At 35.3% G+C, this 14,612-nt stretch overlaps 2 protein-coding genes across 2 annotated transcripts in view; one reads left to right on the top strand and one right to left on the bottom strand.

Annotated features, from left to right (window-relative positions):
• The window catches only part of Uxt (Uxt prefoldin-like subunit), an 84,058-nt gene extending 83,828 nt beyond the window's left edge, over nt 1–230 (bottom strand). Inside the window, exon 1 of the mRNA XM_046634631.2 lies at nt 5–230. The gene's annotated coding sequence lies outside the window, so the exon portion shown is untranslated. The remainder of the gene's footprint in view (nt 1–4) is intronic.
• Nucleotides 1–14,612, top strand: part of LOC124223029 (uncharacterized) — a 291,603-nt gene that overhangs the window by 56,635 nt on the left and 220,356 nt on the right. The gene's annotated exons all lie outside the window — the stretch shown is intronic.

Below are 14,612 nucleotides of genomic sequence, written 5' to 3'. Positions count from 1 at the left end.
TTACCATACGAGTAACCACGTGAACGTAGAACACCACGCTGAAAGACTTGAACTATGTTAATGCGTACGTACGTATCGTACACAAGATATATGAAGACGAAGCAGCGCAGCGCGTCAAGTTGCGCGTCTAGTTTGCACTTTGTGTCAAATAGTTTCCCGATTAGTTCGGTATTTCTGCGCAAACTCGTCCACACCGTTTAGATGCAGACTGCACATGGTTACACCGCGCACTGCACTGTACTCTCCGCTGCACTAAAGCACTCGCCGTGATCTTCCGCGATGCTCGCGGGAAAAGGAGAGAGTAAAAGAGAGCGAGAGAGAGAGAGCGTGCGTGCGCTTATGCGACCGCTTAACACCGCTCGGGCATGGCAGCGAGCGCAGTTTGCGCAAAGTAACGCCGCGCTGCGCGCGAGCGAAACGAGGAGCGCTGTACGAGCGCGCGCTGAGCGCAACCAGTATGCGGTCTCTGTAGGTACCTACTCTGTGTTTAGCGGTGCACGATGCCTACACGGGCATTAATTCAAGCGCACGGAAGCAAAATTGCGCGCGATACGGTGCAGCGGTGCTCATTCGAAGCTCGGGAATAAAGGGGAACACAGAAGCGCGATGCCGATGCGCTTGCGTTCGTACTTTACGCGTCGGCGCATCCAACTCTCTTCTCTCTCTCTCTCCCTCTCTCTTTCTCGCTCTCGCGCGCTCTTTAGCGCCGAGTGCAAAATGCTACAACGTATGCAATGCAATGCCAATCGACGCAAGACACGCAGAGGGTCTTCCTCCTCCTCCGTTTTCTTCTTCTTCTTCTTCTTCTTCTTCTTCTTCTTCTTCTTCTTCTTCTTCTTCACCTTCGACGCGTAGGCCGCGGGGCTGAAGAGCCAAGATTCGAAACAACCGGCGCGCAACAGTGTTGTTGCCTGTTTGGAGAGATTGCGCAGAGGCCACTTTTGAGCGCTTAATACCCTCCCTTCTCCTTTGCCGCCGTTGCGCGACAAGCTTCTCTTCTCTCTTTCCCTCTCTCTCTCTCTCTTTCTCTCTCTCTCTCTCTCTCTCTCTTTCTGTATCTGCTAACGTTTCGCTTGGCAACAATAACGTCGTCCGCGCTATCGCTTTATCACTTGCAAATGTGTTCGCGTATTTTTGTCTTTGCTTATGTGTGCGAGAACCGTTTGTAGGTAGACGTATGCGAGCGCATTTTGACGCCCCGTAACCGATTCGCGATGCACCTATTTGATAATTCTCTTTACCGCGACACTGTAGTTAGGACACATACGCAAAATTTGCAGGCGTATTTACTGTACTCTGTTTAACATTGTACGCGTGTGGAGAGTATTATTAGACAAGGTTCAATTGCTTGTATTTTGTGCTCGAAAAGAGATGAAAGAAAAACGAAGTGTGTGAGAGAGAGAGAGAAGGAGAGCTAGAAATACAGCGAACAGACGTGCCAAATTACGATTACACGCACAGATGTGCATACATGTACTTTTTATAGACTTGAACTTCGATCACAAAGCGAGCTAGTTGTTGCGATAAATTTTTCATTTTCTATCTTATTATTATTACACAAGCAAATACTGAGCGAAACTGTGGTTTTTGGCATTAAAATCATTATTAAAACCTTCTGGTATGATTCAAATTGCCTGAAAATTATATTTACGAATTTTCATATCATTCATTAACATGTAATGGAAGTGGTTAAAATTTAATCACCAGTTTCGCTTTGTAAAGAAATTTCTTCATGCTATTACTGTATTATACGAGAATTACTCGAAACGGGGTCAAAATTCATGAAGTGAGAGCAAAAGAAAAAAAAAATGATACATGTATCAAAAAAAAAAAAAATGTTCAAGGCTATCGGAAAATTTCGAACAGTTTCGTAAGATATTATATACCTATACTAGGTGTGTATGTTTGACTAATAAAAATTCTTAAAAATTGCCTTGCATATTGAAAGAGACATCTAATTGACCCATCTTGTCTGTCTTCCCATTTTATTCAAGCTAATATTAGTATAGTGATTATGTACATATCGGCATTTATGATACCTATATGACACATTCCGACTGACGCGATAAAGTGCAATTAAGATTACTATAATTTTCTCTCTCACTCTCTCTCTCTCTCTCTCTCTCTCTCTTCAACGGATGGTAAATACGCCTTACACAACGCATACTTTTCACGATACAGTGTATGTATCGTAATTATTATATGTGTAAAAAAACGTACATCATGCGACATGAGTATCTATATAATACGATATACCTGCAGCACGGTAGTAATGTTGGTAATATAATTTGTTTGCGATCGCGAGAACGACATTGAAGAGTCGCGGTGTACGATGCAAAAAATTTGACTTTGTCAGCGAATCGCCCCCCACCCCCATCGCTCCTCCATCACCCCTCATATCTCTCTCTCTCTCTCTCTCTCTCTCTCTCTCTCTCTCTCTCTTCGTCTTGGGCGCCATACGGAGACCGCGTGCAGATTCCGCGACGGCCGATTCGCGATTGCAAGGGCGAGAGGGAGGGAGGTGGAACGAATACTTACACGTAAGCGTAAGTACTTTGACGTACTTAGTATCTGACGTGCGTCTAGCAACTCGAGATGCTGAGCCAAGTTGCAATTAAAGTGCGGATGTACCTTGCCACGCGTGCAATGATAAAAGCAGACCGCCTGAACGCGTGGCAACCGGAATTGCACGCCGGATGCAGCGGTTGCCGCTATCCCGGTTTGCGGTTCGACGATGTAATTGTTTTATACGTTATATGTTGTAGATTGATAATGTTATACTTTGTGCTGTAATTGTTTAGGCAATTAACGCGTATCGATTGATTGCGCCGAGTCTAGATATTGCACGTTGTATTGAAATCTGATTGCGCAGACGTTTGACGAAGCTTCGTTATTTTTTATCTATTCAATTTAACTTTGGCTATTATTTTTTTCTTTGCGTTCACTCGTCGACGTGATTAGGGTTTTTGATATCGCGTATTATTTTTTTTTTTTTCTTGTCGGGACTGGAGAATTCTTGACTAGGAAATCCCCGGAATTATCGAATTTTTGAGAATTTCTGATAGTTTTGAAAAATCATAAAACTGTTAATTGAATGGAAAATAAATTTGATCTTGTTAATAATGATCGACATTTGTCATCTATTCAGTCTTCCTGTATCTTCTTATAAAATTTTTAATTTGTTTCACTTTTATGAAAAAGTAGGTACTTTGAATATACGTATCTTAGTTTCCTTCCTCCATTTGAGGGATGAGTTTAAACTGTATTTTTCGAGATGTCTCATATTTATTTTTATTCTTTCTCTTCTCGACTATATTTTTTTTTTTTTCTCAGTGTGTGCGATAAAAGTCGAAATTTGAATATCAATAACAACAACAATAATAATAATAATTCGTATCACACCTTCTCCGCAACTGTTGCTTGGATTTTCCACAAAGTCGTTAATTCGCGTGGTCACGTCTATAAATAATTATGGCGAAACGCTAGGATTGTAATAATTATTAAACGTTCCACTTGCAAGATTATCCTCTCACTCGTGCGCGGAACTCTCGAATGCAACAGGCTGATTCCACATTGAATACGGAACACCTCGATTTGCATTCAAGTCCCCTTCCTGTTACACACTCGCGATGGATAAATCCGGCGCCATCGTTGAATTTCAAATTTTCCCAGGATTTTCAATAATTTATTTTTTTGGTCAAAGACCTAAGCGGTTATTTCAAAATTTTCTCCCTCAATTATTGGGATCAAACAAATTCCAAAATCAAAATCCCTCGGAACAGTGAACGAAGTAATTCCATACAAAACGATTTGCTCAATTTGTCAGTAAAACTTGCAGAAAAAGAAGAACATAAAACACCTTCTGAATGTCGTGGATTTTTTCAAACGTACCTGTTGCAGAAGATTTATTCTAAGAGCGGAAGAAAAATAAAATTGTTCTTCACTAGGGTGAAAAAGTGTAGTGTAGGAAATTCCGATTTTGATAATGTCTTTGTTTGAAACCCATAATTCTGACAAACTTCAGGAGATACGATGATTTTTTTTATTTTATTGAAATTGCAAAATATGTAACCTCGTTGTTAATTCAAGACTCGTAACAAGCATATAAATAAATAATTGCAATATTACACGAAACTTTAATGACTTGGGTGTCCAAGTGTCTGAAAAGTGTTTACGCGCCTACAAAAAGTGCAAAAATATATTAGAAATGTGAAAAAAAGAACGTTACCGAGACTAAACAGATGCGACGTATACGTCCCACTGCCCCTCAAAGGGTTAAAAAAAATGCCCAGCCAGATTGTACGTACCAACTGACAATGAAACGTACCACTGGAAATGAACGGCTCCGATTCTGCAGAACAAGGATAGATTTAAAACGCGTTGCTCGGGCCGTGCAGGTAGAATTGTAACTCCGTTCCACTGATCCATTGGCCCACTCCAAGTCGTCCAAGGCATACCTGAACCAGCGGTAGCTTATAACTCGAGCCACTCCGACCGGTTCACCGCCTTTTCAAACTTCTCTCGCCGCGGCTTCGATGCACGTAGGGTACGTACTGCAAGAATTGCACGCCGATGCAATTAAACGCGCATCTTCTGCAACCTGCCGCTGTTGCATCGAATGCCGCCCTCCTGCGGTCTTTGGAAGAGCGAGAACGAGGGATCGTGGTGTCGACGTGTCATTCGAAACGATTTCTTTTTTTTTTTATCTATCATTGTCAGAGAAAATTCGCAGTCTTGAGAAATCATTCGGGATTACAGAAATCTCTTTTTCATCTTTTAAAGTAATTGTATTTTATCTTGGAAATGGTTTATAAGTGATATTGTATGTCAAGTTATCATTTTCGTAATCATCGTCGTATAAAATTTCTGTAATCGCGAAATATGTGATCGTGGTGTGTAAATTTTTTCTCCCCGTTGAAACGATCCTGGAACGAAACATTGCTAGTCGATCCAAGGTTTCGGTCGATGAACAGTGTAAGGTTAAAATTAACATCGATCCGAATAACCGTACGATGATCTATACGCGATTATTTCACTACGATAGATCCTTCGGTCTGTGTACCGTACATCGATCCTCTTTCGTTCTCACTCCATCCTGCAGCCGGTATTTTATGTGATATATACATACGTGGAAGAAGATTTCAACAGATATTATTTGTTATAGTCGTGTTGTTGTAGACGACGTGAGCTGCGAACGGAATTAGTGAAATTTGTTTCTCATCATGGTAAAGCGATTATCGATTTATCGAAGATTTAGATGATTTTGGGAAAAAGCATCTACGTCATACCGTGAATTGTATCCTTGATCCACATGTAAGACGTACAAACCGTGAGAGAGAGAGAGAGAGAGAGAGAGAGAGAGAGAGAGAGAGAGAGCATCAACCCGGTGCAGCAGAAGCGAATAAATAAGGTTCGGAATGCTGTAAGAGAGGTTTTTCGTACACTTGCAGAAGCTGCTTACCTGTACCAACCGCAGGTATACATATAGCTGAAGTAATGCACGGTCAGCAACAGACTTTGAAAGTTTCGTAAGATGCATTATGCTATACTATACTATACCTATATATAATACATATGTGGTACACATTACTGTCTACGTACCATGATGCAGGGTGTGCAACACACTTTTCCAGTGCATTTCAATGCACACGTGCCGTCGTATAATTTGTTTAAATGTGCATTCTTCGAATAAGAAGAGAGATAGAGAGAGAGAGACAGAAATTAGTAAACGATACGAAGAGCGACAAATTTTTCTTCTTCTCATTTTAATGGGATTGCGTAGAATATTTGGGTTGCTTTTTTATTTTGAATTTCAAGAATGGAAAACTATGCTTTCTAAATTTTCAAAATTGAATCAAATACTACAATATAAATGAAAAAAAAACAACAAAATATCGTTTCAAATCATTGAATTTAAATTCGAACAGAGACACGATTGTTTTTCGGGAAATCGATTTAGATTCGATTTCAATTTATCAGGCGCTTGAGAATCTCTTGAGAAACGAAACCTCTATGATCATACGATTGGTCAAAGTATTGATAAGAAGAAAAATTTCTACTCGAGTAAACTCAGTTTAGAAGAAATCTAAATGCTTGTTGGTTTTTCCAACACTTAGAGTTTGAAGGCTGATAAATCTTTATGACAATATTTGTTATTTTTTTCCCCCCTAAAAATATGATCCATCGATTTGTAAGCGGTGCAATGATTTCGTTGTAAAAATGTCCTGTAATCGCAACGATCTTCACGAATTGTCGAGGATCAATGATCAGCTGAGAAACTCGAGGCCTAAACGGCGGCGGCTGAAATCTTTCTAGCATCTTCCACGTGTATGTATGTATAGCGATTATACATATGAATGCCCGTTAAGTTATTTCGTGCCGGCGTTGAATTTTAAACGCGTTATACGCAAATCAGCATATATTCAGATATCCATCGGCGAGGTTTGGTTTAAGAATTAAACGATCAAAAGCTGAATTGTTTCTTATCTCGCAACCGAGTCCCATCACATTGTGTACTAGCGTACAACAAAAAAAAAAAGAAAAAGAAGATGAGAAAAGGAAGCAAGAGAGAAAGAAAAGAAGAAATAGAAAAATAGATAAATAACAAACTAACTTTTCTTATGTGTTCTACCGGATAGCGATCAGAATTTCAAAAAACTCGGGGAACCGTCGTCAGCCATGAGATACAGCTGAACCCGCGGCATCGGGCATAAACGGTATTCAAATTCAACTCCAGCCTCGAATATACATATACATTCATGCACACCTACTGGATCCGCATTTAGATTCCAAAACCGCTTCAGGTGAGAGAGAGAGAGAGAGAGAGAGAGAGAGAGAGAGAGAGATGGAGATAAGAGGAATAAAAAAAAAAAGAAAAGAAAAGAAGAAACCGAATACATATTCTACAGATTTTTTTTCTCCATACAATGTTTCGCACATCTTATATATTTTATCACACATTTTGAATCTTTGTATTGAATATACGAAGATATTTTTTCAATTCAATTATTTGTAAAGTATTTAATCCTTTATTGTTTCGGTTTTATAAATTTGTCATTCATTTATTCAATCCATTCATTTATACAAAATTTTGAACTTGCATTATTATTGAAAAAGATTTGTTGTTACAGATTTTTGAGAATGAGGTTTCAATAGGTTTTACTCATCTTCTATGTCGTTTGAGAAAATGATGTTTTCAATTGCAGACACAATCAGTGAGTGAAAAAAATTTGTTCATAGATTTTTACTTCGAAACCAGTGAATTTCTAAATGTCTTCTATTCTTAAGTCACGCAGTAAGTAGAAATGAGACGGTATTCATATACGTTATTTTAAAAAAAATCCAAGATCCTCGAAATTGGAAGTGGACGAGATAAATATCATAGGCTTCGTTCTTACCTACCGCGTTCTTGAAACCGACGAACACTGCGAATGATCGACGGCAGAGCTTCCGAACGCGAGAAATGACGAACCGTGAATAGCTTGCTCGTTAATCCGTAAGCGGCGCCACCGTCTGAGGACATCGTCGAGCTTCAGCGCTCTATAATTTGGGGATTCAAAATTGGCAGGGCGAACTTTTTCCGCTTGTAATATTTATAATACGATAAAAAATTTCCGCGGGGAATTCAAAGAGGCGTTAAAAACGAGTTCACTGATCAATTTATTTTTTTTTATCCAATGTGTGTCATGTCCGCATTACGCTGCACGGTGTAATGATTCACTTCTATAAGATCGGAGGGTGATTTAATATTAACGCTATAGAATTCTTCACGGTTTTTTTTCCAGAGACTGAAAACGTCATCGTTTTGAAAATAAAAAGAGTCTCAAATGAGGTGAAACCTGAGTATTACGAATTAAATTAGGTTTTTGTTTGTTTTCGGAACATATTTGCGGGATTTTGGAAATTGTAAGCTTTTTTTTGTTCTTCCGGAATCGAGACTCTCATTTAGTGTAATCGAAGTATTTCAGAACAAGATTACTTCTAACGCAGCTATGGAGTGCGAAGAAAAGTGATGGAAAAAGAGAAAATCGTTTGGGAATTTTCGGTTAAAAAAAAATTTCACCCCTACCGTATGCAGGCTTTGAAAGGGTTGAAAATGTGTTTTCGGAATTGAATTATCGGGGTAATGAACCGAGCTGCTTAAGCAAGTCCTAACGTGTGCAAAATTAGATATCGTTTGATGGGGGAAACTACACACCCTCCAAAGTTTAACCCCCTATCTAGCCGTAAGGATCTCCGCTCTCGAGTCGAGTAAGCATTTTCAACCATTTTTTTTTTTTTTGCCTTCTTTTTTCTCGCTAACCCGCGTATCGACGATAAACAAGCCCTAATATTTTATACACAGCGCATTTTGCCACGAGTAGGGTTTTCTGGTCGAGATTTCTCGAAGCTAGAATTACTCTGGACTTACTCAAGACAAGGAAAAAAGTGTCGAGAAATCGAGAAATCGCGTCTTGATCGTACGCAACGGTAGATACTGTGTGTAACTTTGATTTAAGGATTGCTTTTACAAAGATCCTTCAGGTACTTGCTATTTGTTTAATTGAAAGACTCCGTGATTAATATTCTTACTAGCCTTAGGAAGGAAGCTGTGATACATGTATGCAAAGTACCTACTTTTTCATAAACACGACCAATTAAAAGTTTTACAGGAAGATACTCAAAGTTTAATTTAGCTAGTTTTGTTAGGAAAATGTGAAAGTATTGAAAATTTGAATTTAAACAAGACTGAATAGATCATAAATGTTGATGATTACTAAGAAGCTTAAATATATTGTGTATTGAATTCACAGTTTTATGATTGTTTTTTTTTTTATAGTTATTTATAATTCGTCAAATTTTACGTACCTCACTTTTGTATCCCGTTCTTCTGCCTTTCCCTTTCTCTTTTTCGCTTTCTCGTTTACGCAGCTGTCGAATTATGGAATGAATAAAAAAAAAAACAAAAAATAATAATGTAAACCAACGTTGAGCATCGTGAAAAATAAAAATCGAGAGAACATTTCAAACATACGGTAATAAGAGGTGCAGGATAGGAGATATTTCGGTAAAGTAAATAATGACAAATCATCGAATGAATAAATTTCAACGACGAATGAGAATTCGAATAAGCATTGATTTTTCAATCGTCGTTTCGTTTTTTCGTTTCGTTCGTTTGCATTTTTTTTTTTTTTGTAATTTTTTTCTTTTATTTATTTTTTATTAAGTTTATTTTATATATCGACAACAACACGTCATACATTAGAAAACAGAAGGTGTTTTTTTATTTTTATAATATTTTTTTTTTGTTTTTTGTTTTTTTTTGTGTATTTTTTTTTCACTTATTTTGTTTGAAGCAAACTCGAATGAAAAGTTTTGTTTGTTTACTCATCTTTTTTTTTTCTTCCTCGCTTTGTGTTTTTTTTTTTGTATTTGTTTCATTTCGTTTCACGCTTTTCTTTTTCTTTGTTTTGTTCGTTTTTTTTGTTGTTTTTCTGATGTTGTTGTTCGGTTTCGTTTAAAATTTTATTTTTCTTCGTGGAACAAACCGAGAGACATTTTTTTTTAACACACATATGTATATATATATACATACATACATACATACATGTATATATATATATATATATATATGTATGCGAGAGCGTATATGTGCAGTCGCGCGCATCTATGGAGTCGTATATGTATACAATTATGCAATGTATCATGTGTAATGCATGTATATATATATATATGCTTAGATGCATGGACATGTTCGCGAAACGTGCTTTTTACAAGGTTCACACAATAATACCATAATAATTCATAATAATGTTAGACAATTAATATATTTATAATATATAAAATACACGCGGAACATGTTTATGCAATTACGCATGTTATAATTCATAATACACAGATTTTTGTATCTCAGTATTTTTTTGGGGGTTGGGGGGGGGGAGGGATTTTTAGTCCCTTTAAATTATACGAGCAAATTTTTTCGTGATCGTATTTTCTTCCGAATGGTTTTTTGTGTGCGCGTATGTGTGTGTGTGTGTGTGTGTGTTCAATGCGGTCGTGTGCGGGTGTTACATATTTATAATAAAGTAGCAATATATAGTACTTGCAGATTGTAATAATAATAATGCGTGTTTTTTTTTTCTCGCGAATCAGAATGGTTGTTTTTTTTTTGTTTTTTTTTTTTTCTTCTTCATCGTCAATTCTTACTTATATCTTGTCCATTCTCGATCTACAATATAATTGTTATTTTGTTTCACATAATTCATTATAACACATCGTGATAATACAATATTATGTTTCCTGCTGCATAAGATAGTGTTACAATAATGTGTGTCGTATATATATTATACGTTATACAATGATAATAATAATAATAACAAATTGTCTGTAGGTTATTATGATAATAATAATAACATTATTATAAGTTATGATTTCACAGAGAAATAAGATGAGGAAAAACAAATTAATGGTTTTCCGCTTTGCGAACGCGAATGTTTTTTTTTTTTTTGACTCTTGTTTCGTATCAATCGCATTACAATTTGTTTTAACCTCATTTCAATTATGCATTCATTATCTTCGTTTATCACTATTATAGGTAATAATAATAATAATGTATATTAATAAGTATGTAAGACAAGTATAGGGTTTCATTATTTTCTTTCTTACTATTCTTGTTTGTTATTTCTTTTTCTTTTTCCATCCCCATCGTCATCTTTCATTCTTCTCCTTTGCATTCTCTTTCTATCCTGTTAATCCTTAATCAACTCATTTGCTTGCGTTTGTTTTATCTGCCTTCGTGTTCTCAATTTTGCAATTTTTAATTTTATTATTATTATTTGTTTATTCAATTTTGTTTTTCTTTATGTTTCTCAGTTGTTCCTTGTCGTCCTGTCTGTTTATTTATACAACAACAAACTTGATAATCTGCGGCTGGCAAATCGAATATATTTCGTGTGTGTGTGTGTGTGTGTGCGTGCTTTCTCGTGTATGCAAAAATTTTTTTTCCAACCAACTACGTACATATGTCAAGAAAACGTCAAATTTGCAACGTTAATGAAAATCAAAAACGAAGAACAAGATCGAAAATAAAAAAGTAAATTGAATGAGAAAAAAAAAAAAAAAATGCTCAACAAAGAATATTTGGATAGTCGAAGGAAGAAGTTTTCTAAACGAAATAAAAAACTTTTTTTTCTTAAGTAATCAACTACCGGGATGTTTAAAAAGTTTTGAAAAAAAACGAACGGGTGCGTTTTTTGCGTACGTGCGTGTGTGTTTAATGTTTGCGTGATGTGGTTACGGTACGTTTAGGGGACAGTCGTCGGTGTGTATTATTTATTTATTTAAATATCGAAATATTCTCCCTCTTTCTCCGCGCTAAGGTCTTGCCGGTGAATTGTTTTTTTTTTTTTTTTGCTTTTTCTTTCTCGTTTTTTTCCTAAGGGGGGGGGGGGGGGGGTGGGGGATACAATCGAAATGGACACGGTATCGTTCTTGGACGGAAGCCGAAATAAGCGTCCCGGAGTCTCTCCTCTTATTATTGGAATTTATGTACAAAATTTTACAACCTACTCATCGCGCAGTTCCATCGACATATAATTTATTACTTTATTTCTTTTCTTTTCTCCTTTTGTTTCAATTATTATTATCATTATTATTATTAATTTTATCCTCCCCCCGTAAGTAGTTAGTATTATCGTCGTAGAGTTAGTATTATTATTATTATTATTATTATTACTATTATTATTATTATTATTTCTCTCTCTCTCTCTCTCTCTCTCTCTCTCTCTCTCTCACGTTCTTCATTAAATTTATTTAATCAATTAATTAACCTTTGTTTATATAAACTTATTTTTCCTTTCGTTTCTTCCGTGAATTTAGTTAATTTTTTTTTGTTTCGTTTTGCTTTTGTTTTTTTTTTTTCTCTTTCATTTGTAATATATATATATGCATATATAGTGTGTATAGACGAAATAGGACCTAGAAGTTATTAAAATTTTTCATTCTTCACTTTGTTCTTTTTTTTCTCTTATACTTTTGTACACTATATACTAACGACACCTAAACATTTAATTTCCACTCACGTTTTTCCCTCGATTAAATTTTCACACGTACGTATATATATATATATATATATATATATAATCACGTATCGCTATTATATGATCAGTAGGTAATAGTTTATTTTTAGTAATTAATGAAAATTTTGCCGTACAATCGTTATTATTTATTGTTTATTATCATTATCATTATGATTATTATTGTTGTTTATTATTTATTATTCATCAATTATTATTATTATATCGTGGGTGAAATTTTCATCTTTTATTTTTTCGTTTTTTTTCCATTTTTTTTTTTTTCTGCAGTAGTAGGAGTAGTTTTAGTATTAGTAGTAATAGCAGTAGCAGTAGCAGTAGTAGCGGTAGTAGTAGTGGTGGTTTTATTTTTTTTGCCCTCTCCCTCTCTCCCTTCTCTTTTTCACCCCCTCATTCCTCTCTCGAATCCATACCGTTCTTGATCTGTAACACTGTTCTCATTCGGTTTTGATACCGACGATTCCACATCTCGATTAAAATTTTTCATATCACTGCCACTCCTGCTGCTGGCTGCTGCTTCTGCTTCTGCTTCTGCTTTCTGCTTTCTGCTTCGTCATATTCTTTATTTATTTATAGAAATATGCTTACAAAAATATAATTTCGCGAGACTCGCGGAAGCGATTCGCGAATCGTCGCAGAACGACACCCGGTTATTTATTATACACGAAATTTCCGAAAAGCGCACGTTTTTTTTTAAACCCCCGTAATGACTTATTTTCGAAACCGTTCGCGCGTCGCGGACGCGTTAATATATATTTTTACGTTATTTTTTTTTGCGTTTTTTTTTTTCTATTTTTCTACCACCACTTTTTCCAAAATTTTGTTTCAATCATTCAATATTATTCTTCACCTTAATCTCCCTCTCCTTGACTATAACAATAATAATCGTAATAATTATAGTATCTATTTATTAATCACGGCAAGACCTTTCGCGGTGAAATGTAATTTTGATCACCATAAAATTTATTTATTCTTAGCGCGCCAAAAATGTTTTTTTTTTTTTTTTTTAATTTTCTCTTTGTTTTCTGAGTATCCCTATTATTCCCTCCCTCTTTCTCTCCCTTTTTGACTCTCCGTTTATCTCTCATTTCTCTCTTTGGTGTTTCGTAAATTTTATCTAGCCTACGGTAGCAATTTTTTTTACAGTGATACCAAATATAACGAAATATATATATATATATATATATTTATATATGTGTATATATATACATATATATTTATTATTATTATTATTATTATTATTATTATTCAATTTAGTTTTCTTTCTTCTTTCTCTTTCTCTCTCTCTCTCTCTCTCTCTCTCTCTCTCGCTCTCTCTCTCTCTCTCACTTTCATCACTCACACCGCGACAACCCCTGCACGATAATTTAGATTTAGGATTAAAAAATTTTTTCGTTTAATCAATTTAGCGTGTGCGAATTCCAAATATACATATATATATATATATATAATTTTTTTTCTTTCTCTACTTCTCTCTCTCTTTCTCTTTTTCTCTTAATCTCTTATATGCCAAATACATATATGTCTCAAAATTGTGTACAACTGATAAATTTATTATATTATTCGCATCATCATCGTTATCGTAGTTTTCGTCATCACCATCGTCATTACATTATATTATCGTCATGTACAATATATATAATAATAATAATAATTATGTAATCCTCCCCCTATCCCCCCTCATTCCTCTCTTCCTTCTCATCTCGATCGCCTTGTTTTATTTCAATTTTTCGTTCGCTACTCGTTATTCTCTTCTTTTCTCTTCATTTCCTTTTCTCTCAATTCATTTTTACGTTTCTCCCACACGCTTACTTCTATACTCTTATCGTTTAAACATTTCACGCTCACGTACAACCCTATAATATTATACATCATATACCGTGTACATGCACATGTATATGTACATGTATTACATACATAATACATGTATGCATAGTTTCGTTCGTGCTAACAGTAATAATAATAATAATAATAATAATAATAACAACGAAACAACCGAAAAGTAATTCGTATAAGTTAAAATATGAATGTATCGTATGGTAATTATTTTTATTATCAATTTCATTTCGCCTGAAATTTATACACATACATATACATTTGCGTGCCTGTATTATGTATAACAATTTGTCGTGTATTATTTACGAAAACACAATAATTGTATCATCATATCGTTATGTTTAGTCTTTATACGTACGTATAATATTATAGTATATTTCGTACCGGCGTTTGATGTTTGCAGTATTCGCAATACGTCGTGATGTTATTTTCGAAAGTATGTTTAACAAAACGCTGTAGTCGAAAATGAAAAAAAAAAAAAAAAAACCGGAAAAGGAAAAGAGAAGAAGGAATAACGAACAAGAAAAAAAAGAAAAGAAAAGGAAACGGTTATTCCGCCACACATTATTCGTTAGTTCAATCTTTCTTCTTCTTCTAACTTATGGTTTTTATTTTTGTTTGTTTTTTTTTGGTTTTTTTTTTGTCTTTTGTTTTCACACATCAATATACACACCTACGTCTCCGTAATCGAAGTAATTTGTACTT

This window comes from Neodiprion pinetum, chromosome 7, assembly GCF_021155775.2.
Source record: "Neodiprion pinetum isolate iyNeoPine1 chromosome 7, iyNeoPine1.2, whole genome shotgun sequence".
NCBI classification, from domain to species: Eukaryota; Metazoa; Arthropoda; class Insecta; order Hymenoptera; family Diprionidae; genus Neodiprion; species Neodiprion pinetum.
The sequence above is the reverse complement of the archived record's forward strand: the minus strand, read 5'-3'. Positions and strand labels throughout refer to the sequence as shown.